The sequence below is a fragment of the Macrobrachium rosenbergii genome, chromosome 40 (genome assembly GCF_040412425.1).
Source record: "Macrobrachium rosenbergii isolate ZJJX-2024 chromosome 40, ASM4041242v1, whole genome shotgun sequence".
Lineage (NCBI taxonomy): Eukaryota > Metazoa > Arthropoda > Malacostraca > Decapoda > Palaemonidae > Macrobrachium > Macrobrachium rosenbergii.
Window position 1 is genome coordinate 20,160,166 of NC_089780.1, and position 17,500 is coordinate 20,177,665.

A 17,500-nucleotide genomic window follows, 5' to 3' on the forward strand; every position below is an offset into this window, starting at 1 on the left:
GTATATGAATCGTTATGCACACACAAATGAAAGCAGAAAGTTATACTTTAGTTCCAGGGTTCTTTATTTTATGCATGGATGTATTATATATATATATATATATATATATATATATATATATATATATATATATATATATATATATATATATATATATATATAGCATATGGTAATAATTTCAGTTAATGGAAATTCAATGCTATTTTAGGCGACTATAATCATAAACAGTCTCTTACAACATCTCTATACCTACATACATACATACACATATATATACACACATAATATATATATATATAATATATATATATATATATATATATATATATATATATATATATATATATATATATATATATATATATATATATATATATATATATATATATATATATATATACATATGCACACATGATATATATACTGTATATATATCATGTGTGTATATGTATATATATATTATGTGTGTATATATATGTATGTCTGTATGTATAGAGATGTTGTAAGAGACTATTTATGATTATAGTCGCGTAAAATAGCATTGAATTTCCATTAACTGACATTATTATCATATGCTACAAAGCAGGGCACGGTACCATACAAAAAAAAAACGGCATTAAAGAACAGGGCAATCCATTCTCACTAATGTAATTTACGAGATTATTTTCACAGAAAAAATGACGTTCATTTTTTTAGGACAACGGAACATTAGTCCTCCCGGCATATTAGCCCTGCACACATTACATAATAAAATGCCATGAATATGAAATAAAACAGCATTATAAATTATACCCAACAATACGCTACGAAGCCGCAAAACAAAACTGGAAACTAAGGAGCTCCATAAAGACGAACGAAACGAGGAATTTCAACGCGAAGTCACCTCTGTTGTCTTCCGTAAAGGCAGCTATAATTTATTCCGGGAGTCTGGCATTCTTTATGGGACAATATAATTCATAGGGAACGCAATTGAACAGCCCTTGCACAACCCTACCCCCGGAGACCACCGGCCTCGTGTTTACTCGGAACAAAAATGAATCGTAAAGGTGGGACAAAAGTTTTGTGTGCGGCGCTGTTTACAAACAACTAAAAGACGCCATAAATATGGTATTAAGAGAGAGAGAGAGAGAGAGAGAGAGAGAGAGAGAGAGAGAGAGAGAGAGAGAGAGAAAGAGAGAGAGAGAGAGACGCTAAATATTTCATGATGAGTCTTGAGAGTAAATGAAGAAATATGATCTTAGTGGGGGCCTACTTTTGTCAACGGATGTTTTTGTTATTATGTTTGTCATATATGAATTAAATAGACATACATTGTATTTTGAATGTATATATATATATATATATATATATATATATATATATATATATATATATATATATATATATATATATATATATATATATATATATATATATATATATATATATATATATATATATCTCAAATATAAGGGAGCCCATAGAAACGCCAAAATGTGGAAAATAAAGGCTATATTTCAGAGACCAAACTGTCTCTCTCCTCAGGCAAATTGTGAATGAGAAAAATTTACAGAAAAGCGGTATTTATACCAGAAGATCCTTAGGTCCGCCGTTAAATCATTCCAGTTGACAATTTCTCTTTAATCTTCTTGATCGCTGGGCTCCTTATATTTGATGGAATTCTGTTTCAACAGAAAATATTTGACAATCATATATATATATATATATATATATATATATATATATATATATATATATATATATATATATATATATATACTACTGGTTCGGGTTCTTTGCACTGAAGGCATACACAAATAACCACACACACATACACACACACATACAGTAATATGTGAGTTTACATGTTAGCCGGAGGATTACCGTTCGCACACTCTCGGAAACAGTAAAAAGAGAATAAACACAACAACGTGGATAACTGTTTCCCCTGACAATTCGCGAGGCAAAGTAATTACACAGGACACCACGAAGAAACGATTTCAAAAGAGAGAGAGAGAGAGAGAGAGAGAGAGAGAGAGAGAGAGAGAGAGAGTCCTTACAAATCGCCGGAAGTATAGCCCCTCCGGGTGACAGGATACCTGTGCGCATCTGTACAGAGATAAACAAGAGACGGCTAATGAGGCTTTATCGCTCCCCACCAAGGAGAATAATGTCTCTCGCCACGATAAGGCGAGTTGAGGGACATGCGATGATTGGTGTGGGGGCGGTTAGGGGGTGGGGGCTGTTGGTGGGGGCTGGGGGTTGGGGGTGGGAGGTAAGTAGTCTCTAAAAAGACCTTCAGCTGAAACGATGAGTTTAGTGTGGTTTTGAATTGACAAAGAACGCAGTAATATTACCATTATTAAATTACTCAGCGCATGAAATTATTGTAATTTGGCGTCTTTCACGACACACATTTGTAAATTGCGCAAGGCAAGGTTTTGTCCTTTTGAGGGGAGATAAAAAAAACACACTTACACACACGCACACAAATATATGTAAGTATTCCGAAAACGTTTCCTATTAATGCCTTTTGTATGTCGTAATACTTATTTTATATTCAACAGTATTTCTGGTTATGTCGAAAACATAAGAATTTTCTTCGCATCAGGCTTCCTGCTATACATGCGAATGATGAACTTAGGCTGCGGTGTTTCTTAACCTTTTTCAGTGCCCGTACCCCTTAATATCTCAGAAAATATTCTCGTACCCCCGTCCACTATAAATACAGTACAAACATATGATAAATATACAATACAATACAAACATTTGATAAATATACAATACAATACAATACAAACATATGATAAATTTACAGTACCATTAAACTGGCTATCATGTCTCGTACCCTCAGGTTTAAGGTTTCGTACCCCTAGGGGGTACAGGTACCAGGTTAAGAACCACTTACTTAAAGAAACAGAGGGAAGGGCTATATGGGAGATTTATATAACCTATATACTTAACATGTGTCTTATTTTTAGTGCCTACATGATGAAAATGTATGATTATGAAATTATATGATTATTAGTGATACCAAGCACAGCAGGTAAGTGCTATGTAGGAGTACATGGGAAATTAAGAGGACACCTGAAAGTTACAGAAGAAACTCCACTCGCCAGGGAATCGAATAAAGTCAGCGAGAGAGGAGGAAGTCATTCGCAAAAGCTACGATACAGCTAAATAAAAAAAATACTGTGAATGCTGAAAAAAAAGGCCATAAAAAATAAGTAACTATGAAGCGCTTTGTTCGAGAGTCTTCGAGGAATTGTGGCGATTACTTCTCATGGCGAATGAACCTGGCGTCCAAGTGGCACGAACGTACAAAAGAATAAATATCGAGCTCTTTCCAGTCCATCAAACAGAAACGAATGGTCAGCGGCGATTTTCTGACAGTTGGAGTTTCTTTTATAACTTTCACACGTACTCTTAAATTTTTAAAGATGATAATTCATATTTGGTGACAGTTACCTTTTATGGTTGATGTCACTGATGATCACAAATTTTCATCCTTTAGGCACTGGGTATGGGACAAGTTAAGTGAGTGGATTATATAGGTCTCCCAAACTGTGCTCCTGTCTTTCCCTTTAATAATCAGGAACATATATAGCATAATGAACCTTTTCAACATTTCTTCAAGGAACCTGATATATCGGCAGTTTTTCTGGTTTCGACGCAATTAGGAATGAAATTGAATTCAAAAAGCGTTACGACGTACGAAAGGTATTACACTCATAGTATATTATAAGAGGCCATATATGAAAAAAAATAAAGAAAAAAATTAAATTGAGAGTGGTAAATAAGAAAAATGAGAACCAATACAACAGTGAATGGAATGTTTAACAAAATAATGTAGTTAACCAATATTCAAAGTAACTTTAAAATTCACAACAAGTTCTCGTAAAAGACGCAGAATAAGAACCAGTGAAAATAACGGGGAAACAGAGAACTAAATATCACGAAGCCTTAAAACAAATACAGCAGGAGAAACGTGAATATAAATCGCGAGGGGCGAAAAAAATAAAATCTGAATAAACGCTACACGCAAAACCTCCCAGGAACTCCGAAGTGAATGATGTCATGCAAAAATAAAATTCAGAGTCAGGTGATTTCTGTCGAGGAGAATATGGATAAGAACAGTGCACGAGAAGAGAAACCGACAATAAAAAGAGGGAGTTGGGAGTGTTTGATGAAAGAGATGAACTGGCAACACTGAGAGGAAAATATAAACATTTCGCATCGACCTAACACATGAAAATATCGTATGTTCGTCGAATTAAAGAAGATACGTGATTGTTGGAGAGGGAATGCACATATGCGGTGATGGGGAAAAGACTGAGTGGGAGTTTTCATTGAATATTAAACCTGGCGCTGAACTAAGGGTTTTTTGGAGATTGTAAATGTGATGGGAAATGGAGAATGTTTACATATCTTCATGTAGGAGGAAATATTCCTAGAAGACAGAAATCATAGCTATTATTTAGCTTTGTATGCAATTAATGGAGTAAAACCTTGGGAAAATAGGCAACATTAGTGTGTTCTTTAAACGTATATTCCTGTACGATCCCCTTTATTCGACTGCTTACTAAGAAATAATAATAATAATAATAATAATAATAATAATAATAATAATAATAATAATAATAATAATAATAATAATAATAATAATAATAATAGGACCACTACTACTAATAATAATCATATCAATAATGATGTTAACGTTGGGAAAATAGGCAACATTAGTGTGTTCTTTAAACGTATAATCATGTAAGATATTTATTCGACTGCCTACTCAGAAATAATTATAATAATAATAATAATAGGACTACTACTAATAGTAATAATCACATCAATAATGATGTTAATGGGTAAATAGGAACATAGGAACATCACACAGTAAAATTAATGACAAAGGAATCCTGGTTTCTATCACCATTTCAGGATGTGGGATATTTATAGGTTTCACAAACTCAATTTTAAACATCCCTGATGCCAGGCAGATAGTTAGAATCTTCTTTTCTACAATTTTCAATAACCGCAGATTTGAGATGTTTATAGTTGTCACACGCGCACACAACTGCACACACCATTATAGCAAGACAGATAGACTATTCTTAAAAACATAAACATATGCCAGACAAACTCACCAGTATGCGTAACCAAAGTGTGACTGATTGCTGAATTCTTCAGACAAACTTGACGAGACGAGTGCAATAAACATTCATAGCACAGGCACGCCACATATTGCAATAACTATCTACACTGTAAACACATACACGTCACAAACGTGCATCTAGCTGTGACATGTTTTGAAAACGAGCGCCTCCTGCTATACAAATAGACCTCACAAACATCAGTTCACCACGGAAATACACTAGTTAAGCTGAAGAATCCATTATGACAACAGCTTTCGTACGCATTATCATCATGCAAAACGTTCTCCTAAAAGTTACAAACATACTCGAGCAAATCGTAGTATCCTCATCTTCAAGTAATAAAAATGGCATGATCGTAGTTTCATTATTTTCAAACAAACATCTGGAATGAATTTCCTTCAGCCATTAATAAAAATGACGTGCCATTTCCAAGCAGAAGCATTCACACATTTTACGGGAAATACTAAGGATCATTCCTACAACATAAACGTGCACTCTCAACAATAGCAAAAATACTTTGCAGACATTTTTATTCACGTCTTCTGGGTTCAAATTTCCTCGCATCGCAATGTCACACATTCTGGTAAAGAGGGAAGACATGGTCTTCGGCAGCTCTATTGCCCAATGTAACAAGAAGAAGAGGCTTGGGTACGTTTTCTCTCTCTCTCTCTCTCTCTCTCTCTCTCTCTCTCTCTCTCTCTCTCTCTAAGGTTCCTTTACACTGATCAGATCAGATAAAATCTGAAGACTGAATAGTAAAAATGGACTGCATGATTCAACCTATGTGTGCATGCACACATGCACACACAAACACACACATATATATATATATATATATATATATATATATATATATATATATATATATATATATATATATATATATATATATATATATATATATATATATATATATATATTATTGTGTGGTTATGGATGAAATTCATGCAAAAATCCTAAGGACACCGTTAGAGACATGCAAAGCCTCTAAAGGACCTGTCAAAACTATCAAAAGCATCCTTGTCACTTTAATCCCATCAGACTGGAAAATTCGTGGGAGCGAGGTAAATCTATCTGCTATTATAACGTCGGAACGTAAACCGGATCAGTCACTCAGCATGAGACGAAATCTCTGAATCACTGACATAAATTTGTGAACCAGACTGAGTTTCCATTTTCCCCTACTCTTAAATAACGGTGTAATTTTCATTCATGTCATCAGATTTCAGGCAGAATTCAATCCGTAGTTTAAAATTTAATCACTGTTTTCTAAACTTATATGCTGTAATTATTTTCAAAATAAATAATTGCGCAATTGTAAAATACGTATTATCTACCAGATGGGGTTTGTCTTTTTCCACCCGTTGTCAAATTGATACAATTGGCAAAAATTTATCACTTTCCTGATTGTCATCAAATTTTATACAGAATTCAGTAAATAAAGTTCTAACTTCGAATAAAGTTTTCTTAACTCTATACTGCAATCATTTTCGAGACGTGGCCTCCATTTCAATTCTTTTCAAAATCTCTGTTCCTGATAACATCTTCTCCAAGGTCCCAACCTTAACTTTTCCCTTTCGATTTTTGTCGAAATGTATTAACTGAATTCTCCCAAAACATCAGGAAAGTTATCAGCACTTCGCGAAGTCCCCCGAAATGAAATTTCATTTTCTCCTTTGTGCTTGAGGACATTTTGCAAGTCTGTTTTCCTGTTTTTCGTCCTAACTTCCTCGATAGGAATCGCCTTAAGTGAACAAAGTTAACCAGGGCCCGAAAGTATAATTCGAAGGTTATGGCAATTTAAAATTCTCTTTCCTCTTCGTCGTTGCTTCGTCGGGAGTTAGCAGAATTGATTTTATGGTGTTTAGCTTCAACCTTCTTTATCCGCCTACAAATATTGATCACTGGTGGTAAAAGAATAGTAATGTTGTACGCAATTGCTAAATTAACTCAAAGTTCAATTTTCCCCCAACGATACTTCGCTAAGAAACAATTATATATAGCTTACCTCAATATTAATCAAAATTGGTTCATCCACAGTTGGCAGAATTAATTTTATGGTCCTTACCTAACTTCGGCCTTCATTTTCCATCTACAAATATTGATCACTCTTGGTAAAAGAATAGTAATTAAGTAGGCAATTGCTAAATAAACTAAAACTTCAATTTTCCCCATCGACACTTCGCTAAGAAACAATTATCTCGAAACTCATAAGAATAAAATCACACTGCGTGGCCATTTAAAAGGTGCAAGAATAAGAGCAAGTCAATCAAGTTATTCGACAGACATCAGTCAAAACCCACAACCAAGTTGCGCAACTCCAACTTCCCCAATCATTTTCCATCCTACATAAACCTCGCTGATTCGGCCTGATTGGGAACAGGTCACCAGGTCAAGGATATAAATGGGAGCTATCTGTTCCCTTTCCTTTTAACTTATGTAACTTTATTAAATGGAAAGTTACTCTTTTATAGGACACTGGTTGACTAATGACCAGTGTTACCTTATTCATCAAAGATTCTTAAGTTGCAACACAAAAGGGTATTGTCTATGTTACAGCTTGCGTAAGGGTTTCAATATATCGCTCGTGAGTATCATAAAAGCGAAGCAAGTATTTTTTGTGAAATGAATAATTTGTCACTTTTACTGAGGGACTTTGCTGTTTATTCACGAATGCATGTTATTGACATGAGTTTGATAAACAGACGGAATTACAAGTCATAACACTGTTAACGTGATTCATTCTTAGATGAATTTGTCATATCTCTCTCTCTCTCTCTCTCTCTCTCTCTCTCTCTCTCTCTCTCTCTCTCTCTCTCTCTCTCTCTCTCTCTCCCTCCTAGGATAGAGTAAGCTATTCGGTAAATGGCTGTCTTAACCAAGTGAATCCTCAAGCTTATGTGCATTCATTCTGGAGGAGGTCATTTGAAATGCAAATTGCTGCTATCGGTTCGATCATTAAGTTTTTTTGTAAACTGCCAAGGCCTGGGCGATGCGTCTTTAATTTGTCTGACAGAGATTAAAGGATAGCCAGCGATAGATTAGGTTACTTTAATGGTATACTGTTACTGGAACAGTTTGTAAAAATTTTTTCATATTATCAGACTTCAATTATGCATCTTGGGCAAACGTTGTGGAATTTTAATGAAAAGTCCTGAAGAATTTTTTGTGGTTTAAGTGTAAGGTCTCAGGATGGAATACTTTCTCCTTTTTGGAATTTTATGCTGAAGTATACAGTTTCTAGAATACTTTCTTCTTTTTGGAATTTTGTACTGAAGTATAAGGTCACTGGAATACCTTCTCCTTTTTGGAATTGTATACTGAAGTATACGGTTTCTGGAATCCTTTCTTCTCTTTTGAATTGTATACTGAAGTATACGGTCTCTGAAATACTTTCTCATTTTTGGAATTGTATACTGAAATATACAGTCTCTGGAATACTTTCTAATTTTTGGAATTGTATACTGAGGTATACGGAATACATTCTTCTCTTTGGAATTGTATACTGGAGTATACGGTCTCTGGAATACTTTCTCTTTTTTTGGAATTGTAAGCTGAAGTATACGATCTCTCGAATACTCTCTCTGTTTTGGAACTGTATGCGGTCTCTGGAAGAGTTTCTCCTTTTGGAAGTGTATACTAAAGTATACGGTCTGTGGAATACTTTCTCCTTTTTGGAATTTAATACTGAAGTATACAGCCTCTGGAATGCTTTCTCTTTTTTGGAATTGTATACTGAAGTATACGGTCTCTGGAATACTGTCTCCTCTTTGGAATTATATACTGAAGTATATAGTCTCTGGAATATTTTCTCCTCTTTGCAATTGTATACTGAAGTACACGGTCTCTGGAATACTTTCTCTTTTTTGGAATTGTATGCGGTCTCTGGAATAGTTTCTCCCTTTGGAACTGTATATTAAAGTATACGGTCTCTGGAATACTTTCTCCTTCTGGAATTTAATACTGAAGTATACAGTCTCTGGAATGCTTTCTCCTCTTTGGAATTGTATATTGAAGTATTCGGCCTCTGGAATGCTTTTTCCTCTTTGGAATTGTATATTGGAGTATACAGTCTTTGGAATACTTTCTCCTCTTTGGAATTGTATACTGAAGTATACGGTTCTCTGTATTCGTTATTTCCGCATGGCAAACTGTCATGTGGTTATAACGAACACAGATAGCGGTTGGGCAATAACCATAAGGAATTTTATGACAGTAACATAAAAAACATATATCATAGAGCAGCATCCAAGACTTTTTATCCAGCAGTAGTATACAAGTACAAGAAAATGTTATATATATATATATATATATATATATATATATATATATATATATATATATATATATATATATATATATATATATATATATATATATATATATATATATATATATATATATATATATATATATATATATATATATATATATATATATATATATATATATATATATATATATATATATATATATATATATATATATATATATATATATATATATATATATATATATATATATATATATATATATATATATATATATATACATATATACATACACTATATGTGCATATATATACTGTATATATATATCCATCGGCAGTATCTAATCCAGTTTGTTCCGCGGGCTTGAAAGAAAACGTCTCTTCTATGACTAAATCAAAGATAAACACATGAGATGGACACACCAAAGACGAAACAATAAAAAAAAAACTGCCCCATGCAAATATGAAAGACAAATTATCCCATGCAAAGTTAAAGTCCTCCAGGGCCTCTGTAGGCTCATAGGGCAGGCGCTGATCTCCTGTTTCTTAGGCCGCGACAGAGACAAAATGGTCCTTTGACAGAACAAAGGACAAACCACTCCTATGATATTATCAACACAAGCACTAAACTTCACCAAATCCAAGACATTTCGTGAAATGTCAAATAATGCACGGCGAATATTTCTGGTAATACCTGAGGTCATTTTTCCCTCAATGTCTGACATTCGCTTTCTTAATGCCCCCCCTGATGGATCGGTACCCGAGCACCGACGTCATTTTCAAAAGTGATTTCCCACCGTGATGAAAAAGAAATTGATTTTCCGCACTTTTCAACCCGATCTCTCTTCTCTTTGATGGTTTTATTTTCCCCTTGCCTGAAACTCTATATATTTATTACATCCATGTACTTGAATACCTTTGGAGGGCATTAACGAATGTAATTATATAAGCGTCTCTGTTTTGGGGTGGAATGGTGATCTCTTATGATATGTTTTTTCTTAATTGGTTCAGAGTAACTTCATTGCCTTAATTTATGAACAGCCTTTGAATTTTACGTTGCATTCCTTTTTTACGGTCGTGAAAATCGCAACTAATACGGTTTCTTTCATTTGCAGTTCTTGTATACTCTAACGTATTGATCATGGTCACTGCAAGAGAGTTTCTTCTATTCGAACGGCGCGGTGAAATTTTAGGAGTCGGTGCCTTTATCTTCACTATACAAGGTAGGATTAAGAAAAATTAAAACCGATACCTCCATTTGGGCACTCAAAGAAATTTAAATAAACCTCCTATGAACAAAGTCTGTTTCCTCACTTGTGATATGCAGTATATATATATATATATATATATATATATATATATATATATATATATATATATATATATATATATGTGTGTGTGTGTGTGTGTGTGTGTGTGTGTGTGTGTGTGTGTGTGTGTGTGTGTGTGTACGAGAGGCAATAGACTTTATCCTTCTCGTGGTCAGGTCGGCAACGCGACCTCCTTGTGATTATGGTGACGCGGGTTCGTTTCTCGCGACCGGGCATCAAAGTCTCTTCAATTTCTTGCGTTTGATCTTACGGCTTTGTAGTGACAAGCATATCCAAAAAGCGCGAAGAATTCGAGAAGTTAAGAGGACATTGTGGCAATTACAATTACATATGTATCTGGTAAAAGTGACCAGTAGATTCATATATATATATATATATATATATATATATATATATATATATATATATATATATATATATATATATATATATATATATATATATATATGTATATATATATATATATATACACACACACAATCCAGTTAAATTCTAAATATATGCAAACATACTGCATTAATCAAAATGCTTTCCTCTTAGAGTAAGTAACAGCACTGCTTCAACTCAAAGCAAAACTCACAACAGCATCCAACAACAACTGATGAACAAATTCCTCCTTTTCCATTCCCTGCAAGTTGAATTCACTTTAATGAAAGTAAAGAAAAAGTTTTATTTTTCCTTTCCCCGCGTAAAAGACTTCCTCGGTGCAAATAAAAGGCTGCGGGTGGAATGCTAAGTTTAGTGTCTTTTAATGTCCACCTATTTTCGTTTCAAGAATTCGAATAATTCCATGTTGTTATTATTATTATTATTATTATTATTATTATTATTATTATTATTATTATTATTATTATTATTATTATCTTACCCAAGGAGATTGTGCCCAGCTTCAGTTTGTCGACTTGCCCGATTATATCTGTTAGGAGGGTTAACTGGAAAAATATGAACGGCCATTCAAAAATATACGACTGGAAAAGCTCACACATACATACATATTTTGTGTGAGTGTGTATATATATATATTTATACACACGCACACACACTATACACACACACACACACACACACACACACACACACACACACACACACATATATATATATATATATATATATATATTTATATATATTTATATATATATATATATTTCCAAGCTTTCAGAGGCTCGTCTGCCTCCATCTTCAAGGAACCAAACAATTATTTGGTTCCTTGATGATTCAGGCAGATGGGGTCTGAAAGCTTGTAAATGAAGAATCTCCTTTTTGAACATTTTATATATATATATATATATATATATATATATATATATATATATATATATATATATATATATATATATATATATATATATATATATTCAGATCGACAATAAACATCACTGATAATGGTTCCCAATACACAACCAACATACGTGTGTTTTACATCATTAATAAAATCAATTTACATTTCCATTACATACTACTCGTAATGTTCTATATGTTATAGTTTCGGCAGAACCCTTTTCCACTCTTCTTCACACGAGACCTCGGAATGCATTCAAGTTTTCCTTAATCTCGCTTATTCGCAATGTATGCCTGTCTCGTCTTCAGGGCGAGTCTCGATGCACTCCAGGCTTTCCATTTCGTACAGAGAGTCTATCGTTTCCTTAGGCTTCCGGACTCCTGGCGAGGTCTTAATACACTCACCGGCTTCCTGGAAGGGCGAGAGACACGCGAACGTCCTTTGGATCATCATTTCAGTGAGCGGATAATGAAAAAGGGACGACAGCGTTTCCGGAATGACCTGGATACAGGTCAATTCAGGAATGACCTGGATGAAGGTCATTTCTGGAATGACCTGGATGAAGGTCAATTCTAGAATGACCTGGATGAAGGTCAATTCTAGCATGACATGGATAAAGGTCAGTTCCCGAATGACCCGGATAAATGTCAGTTCTGGAATGACCTGGATAATGGTGAGTTCCAGATTGACCTGGATAAAGGTTTCAGTTCTGGAATGACCTGGATAAAGGTCAATTTCGGAATGACTTGGTTAATGGTGAGTTCCGGAGTGACCTGGATAAAGGTTTCAATTCCGGAATGACCTGGATAATGGTCAGTTCCGGAATGACCTGGATAAAGGTCTCAATTCCAGAATGGCCTGGATAAAGGTCTCAGTTCCGGAATGACCTGAATAAAGTTCTCAATTCCGGAATGACCTGGAGAATGGTCATTTCTGGAATGACCTGGATAAAGGTCTCAATTCCGGAATTATCTGGATAAAGGTCAGTCAGCGTTAGGGTCGAGACGATCTATCCAATTGCGATGGATGTATAGAGGAACCCTTGTTTCTCTCCTATCCCCCCAACCCAGCCCAGGGGATCCCATCTCCTCCTGCCCCTTAATCCTCCCAGGGGGTCCCATGTTGCCCCTGAGGAAGGGAATGAGAATCTCAGAGTATTGCAAACGACTTGAGCTCAAGTGGAGCCTTGGAATGTCGACCACGCAGTCAATTAGACCTTCCGGATCACCTTTTGTGCCAATGAACGAGGACCTCCTGCTGCTGCTCTTAAAAGGGATTTTTTTTATTTCTCTCTCTCTCTCTCTCTCTCTCTCTCTCTCTCTCTCTCTGAAGGACGATATTGCCCGATTCCCGGAACTTGTTTCTTGGGAAAAGAGAATAGTCTTTTTAGTCGGGGATTTTTTTTTATGTAAGAAAACATAACTCTCTCTCTCTCTCTCTCTCTCTCTCTCTCTCTCTCTCTCTCTCTCTCTCTCTCTCTCTCTCTGAAGGCCAGTATTGGGAAATGGCTAACACTGCTTCTTACAAAAATGGTTTTGTGTTTAGTCAGAGAATATTGTAAGGTAAATTAAAAGCTCTCTCTCTCTCTCTCTCTCTCTCTCTCTCTCTCTCTCTCTCTCTCTCTCTCTCTCTCTCTCTCTCTCTCTCCTGCGTGCCTGTTTTAGGTCGTTTTCTCTGTCATACTGGTCGGCTATCCAGTTGTCTAAAAGTCTTCATACAAGGTTCTCTCAAGACATTATTCTAAATACGGATGTTTTTTCGTCGTTTAAATATATACAGAAAAAGTTTTGTATATCTGTAAAAATAAGAAAGAATTCGTCGCCCTTCCAGTGCCCTAAAAATACAGATTGTTCTAAGAAAAACTATCTTTGATATTTGACATTCTGAATAACTTACATGCCAGAATGTTGAGAGGGGTAAGAAGTTTTTTTAGAGAAGTAATGATCAAGCTAATTAAATTATCCATCGGCAGATTTGAAAAAAAACAAAAAGATTGGGATATTACTCTTGATTTCAGCATAAACACACGGGAAAACAATAGCACTTCTTTCAAAGGAGGGAATACCATTGGTACAGAGAGCAATGAGAACCTCAAACTCATAACAAGAAGAAATAATACGAACTATAAAAACCAGTCTGTCCAATCGTCAACTTATGTCATGGCTTCTAATATCGAGCTAACTCAAGTAAGAAAAATGGTTAAACAGGTTTTCTCACGTGATCTCTTACGTGATAGCCAATTTGCCTTCTAAAACGAGGAAGACTGATCAATCGAGATTACAAGGGCGGCTGCAACAAGATGGATCACATGAGACAGATTACACTTCAAACGATTCATCGTGGCTTTAAATGACTTTCAGTAAAACTAGGATTAACTGGTGAATATCCACCGTTTAAGATAGCCGGTAAATGACATTACAGTGTTGCTTGATCAGTGCATTGCGTATGAAAATTTTAACCCTTTATCATCTTTGGGCAAAAGGAATGCTTTTTCATGATTTTAAGGGGAAGATCATTTAATTTTCTAAGGCGTCTTAGGCAAAATAAGCTTTCATACGTAGTATATACACAAATCTAGGTAAAAGTTTAATATATTTGCTATAAATGGTCATGTTTTGTTAGTTTCGGGGTATTTGACTAGAAGCTTAGAAAACTGCAACGCATAAGTTCTACCCAAAATCATTCAAATTTTCCCGTGGTTTTACAGTAGAGCAGAAGGATTAGGGTGAATTATCCATTGTACTCGGAAGTAAATGACTACAAATTAAAAGAAAAGGCAGAAAAAAAGACTGCATTTCCCAAAGTGAACCCTTTAAAAAAATAATAAAAAAAAGAAAAGGTAATATAACTTTTTACTTTGAAATAAATGACTTCAATTTAAAATGTAATGCAGCATAAAAAAAAGCTACCTTTCTCAAGGTGAACCTTTTAAAAATAAAAAAAAGGTAACCCAATCGGATATTCATTAAGCATCGGTAATCATCCCTAATCAAAAAAGATTTCGTTCAGGGCAAGCGATTAGCATAGACTACGACCCTCTTTTATGAAGCCCTGTTCATATCCTGGCATCTGCATAATTGCTGATAATATCCAAATTCTCTGAGAAAATGAGTACCCTACGTGATCGTACTTTCGAAAATTAAATTGATAATGATGAAAGGGATGATGATTGAAGCCACACACACACACACACACTCTGTCAATGACATTTTAACTATTGTTAATACGATTTAAAGATATAATGATTCACCTAATTGTCATTATACTTATTAATTCCAGTAAAAAGGAAAATACAGTTAGCATCACATTCCACAGACTTGATGGTGTAATAATAATAAAAACAAGCAAAAAATGCACCGAAGTTTCTCCGACACAATCGAGTTACTGTATGAGCCGCGCCCCATGAAACTTTCAGCTACGGCCTGGTGGTGGCCTGTCCTATGGCGTCGCCAGAAGCACGATTATGGCTAACTTTAACCTTAAATAAAATAAAAACTACTGAGGCTAGAGGGCTGCAATTTGGTACGTTTGATGATTGGAAGGTGGATGATCAACATACCAATTTGCTGCTCTCTAGCCTCAGTAGTTTTTAAGATCTGAGGACGGAAAGAAAAAGTGCGGACGGACAGACAAAGACACTTCAATATTTTTATTTTACAGAAAACTAAAAAGGGCGGGGTAATAATAATAATAATAATAATAATAATAATAATAATAATAATAATAATAATAATAATAATGGGAATTTCACTCTGAAATGAGTAAGTATTCAGAATGCCTGCAATCAAAACATTTCTGAGAACTCGAGGTGACGATATATTACAGTGGTCAAAAGTTGCTACAATAAGTTACATTCGAGCCAATGCAATATTCATTTAGTCGTGGCCGTGACCATAACTTTGACTTTGCGTCAGTAGAAACATGCGACAGTTCGCCGACAATAAACAAATTTGGACATGAATATTCAAGCAAACATAATGACAAATTTTCTCTTGGTTTCTGGCTGGTTTTCGAAATTGTCAAGTGGCAATGAAGCATTCGACATCAGTCCGTGTGACGGTGGCTCGTTAATCTTCACGTTTTGGATTTGCATCAACTTCAAGGTTATCGACTTCGATCGAGAGTTGGCGAAAAAAGGGAATGAATTCGTAACACTTTACGACTGAATGTAAATTGAGCAAGCTGGAAAGAGAGGTTTACTGTCAGCGAAGCAGATACAGGGACTACAGTTCTTTGTTTACTTGATTAGACGTCGATAGAAATAAGATTGTATCGGTAGCATGTTGAACAAAATATGCCTTTCCGAATTACTTCACGTGAAATGAAACACCTTATACACCAATGAATACGATCTGTACGGTTTCGGATATAACAATCAGCAAGAATGTTCTTGTTCTCAAACATATACCAAAGAGTTATGCATTTGTTTACAAAATATCAATTAGAAATAAGAAAGGTTTGAAAACAAGTACCAGAAAAAGGTTAATCATAAGAAATTTCATTTTTATTTCTAATTCTTACGAAACACAATAACAATCTTTTGTTGTAAAGAAACAAAAAATATTCTTAACAGACTAACGACAGTCTAACCAAACGTATTTATCTTGAGTTTTTTTTTTTTTGTATAAAACATAATTTTTTCTACATATCTGTCAAACACTAGAGCCTCCTTCACCTAATGCATCAAAACTTTTTTTTCTCATGCAAAAATTCAGTAATTCCTTGAAGTCTTAGAAAATGATCGGTAACTTTTGCAGGATCTTATTCAGTCATTCTTCTACGAATAGTGACCAAAGTTCTTATTTAGGAACAGATGACCGGTCACGAATTACGCTTAAGAAGAATACTTGAGAGTTTTTTATTTTTTTTTTAGGTTGTTCACCTCCGTCAGTGGTATGTTTTTTGCTTTTGCCAAGGTCGAGTTATTATCTGCATGCTCTAAGTTTGCATATATATATATATATATATATATATATATATATATATATATATATATATATATATATATATATATATATATATATATATATATATATGTGTGTGTGTGTGTGTGTGTGTGTGTGTGTGTGCTTGTATGTGCGTGTGGGTGTGCGTATGTGTGTGTCTAAATATATAATGGTAAGATGGTGTAGTTACAATATTTAATGTCAATGAATGTATATCATAAGAACAGACTCACGACAATCATCAGCAGAGTAAGAGAAAACCGTGTAACAAATATATAACAATCACCTTACAATTCCCAACTCCTCGTTGCAATTGACATAAAGAAACTCGCAATATATTCCTCGACGCAAATGCGCAAAAGATCCCCTCTTCTTTGCGATATTCAAATATCTAAATGAAAATATTTTTTTTTTTTTTTTAATCCCGAAAAAGACTGACATTTCCCTTCTCATATTTAAGATTCCGGTTGACGCGATGCCCATGATTGACATATTCTCCAATTCTTGCCCCCGGACGACTTATTTAAAAGTTTTCGGAA

The 17,500-nt window shown here is 34.6% G+C and overlaps 1 protein-coding gene and 1 long non-coding RNA gene across 5 annotated transcripts in view; one reads left to right on the forward strand and one right to left on the reverse strand.

The window, feature by feature from the left end:
- LOC136826220 (limbic system-associated membrane protein-like) overlaps nt 1–17,500 on the reverse strand; it is a 94,130-nt gene that overhangs the window by 73,656 nt on the left and 2,974 nt on the right. The window lies entirely within an intron of this gene.
- LOC136826221 (uncharacterized) overlaps nt 1–17,500 on the forward strand; it is a 516,569-nt gene that overhangs the window by 31,362 nt on the left and 467,707 nt on the right. Inside the window, exon 2 of one of the 4 annotated variants that reach the window (XR_010849555.1) lies at nt 10,518–10,625. The exons of the other annotated variants lie outside the window; for them this stretch is intronic. This is a non-coding gene — a long non-coding RNA (uncharacterized lncRNA). The remainder of the gene's footprint in view (nt 1–10,517; nt 10,626–17,500) is intronic. 4 annotated transcript variants of the gene reach the window in all.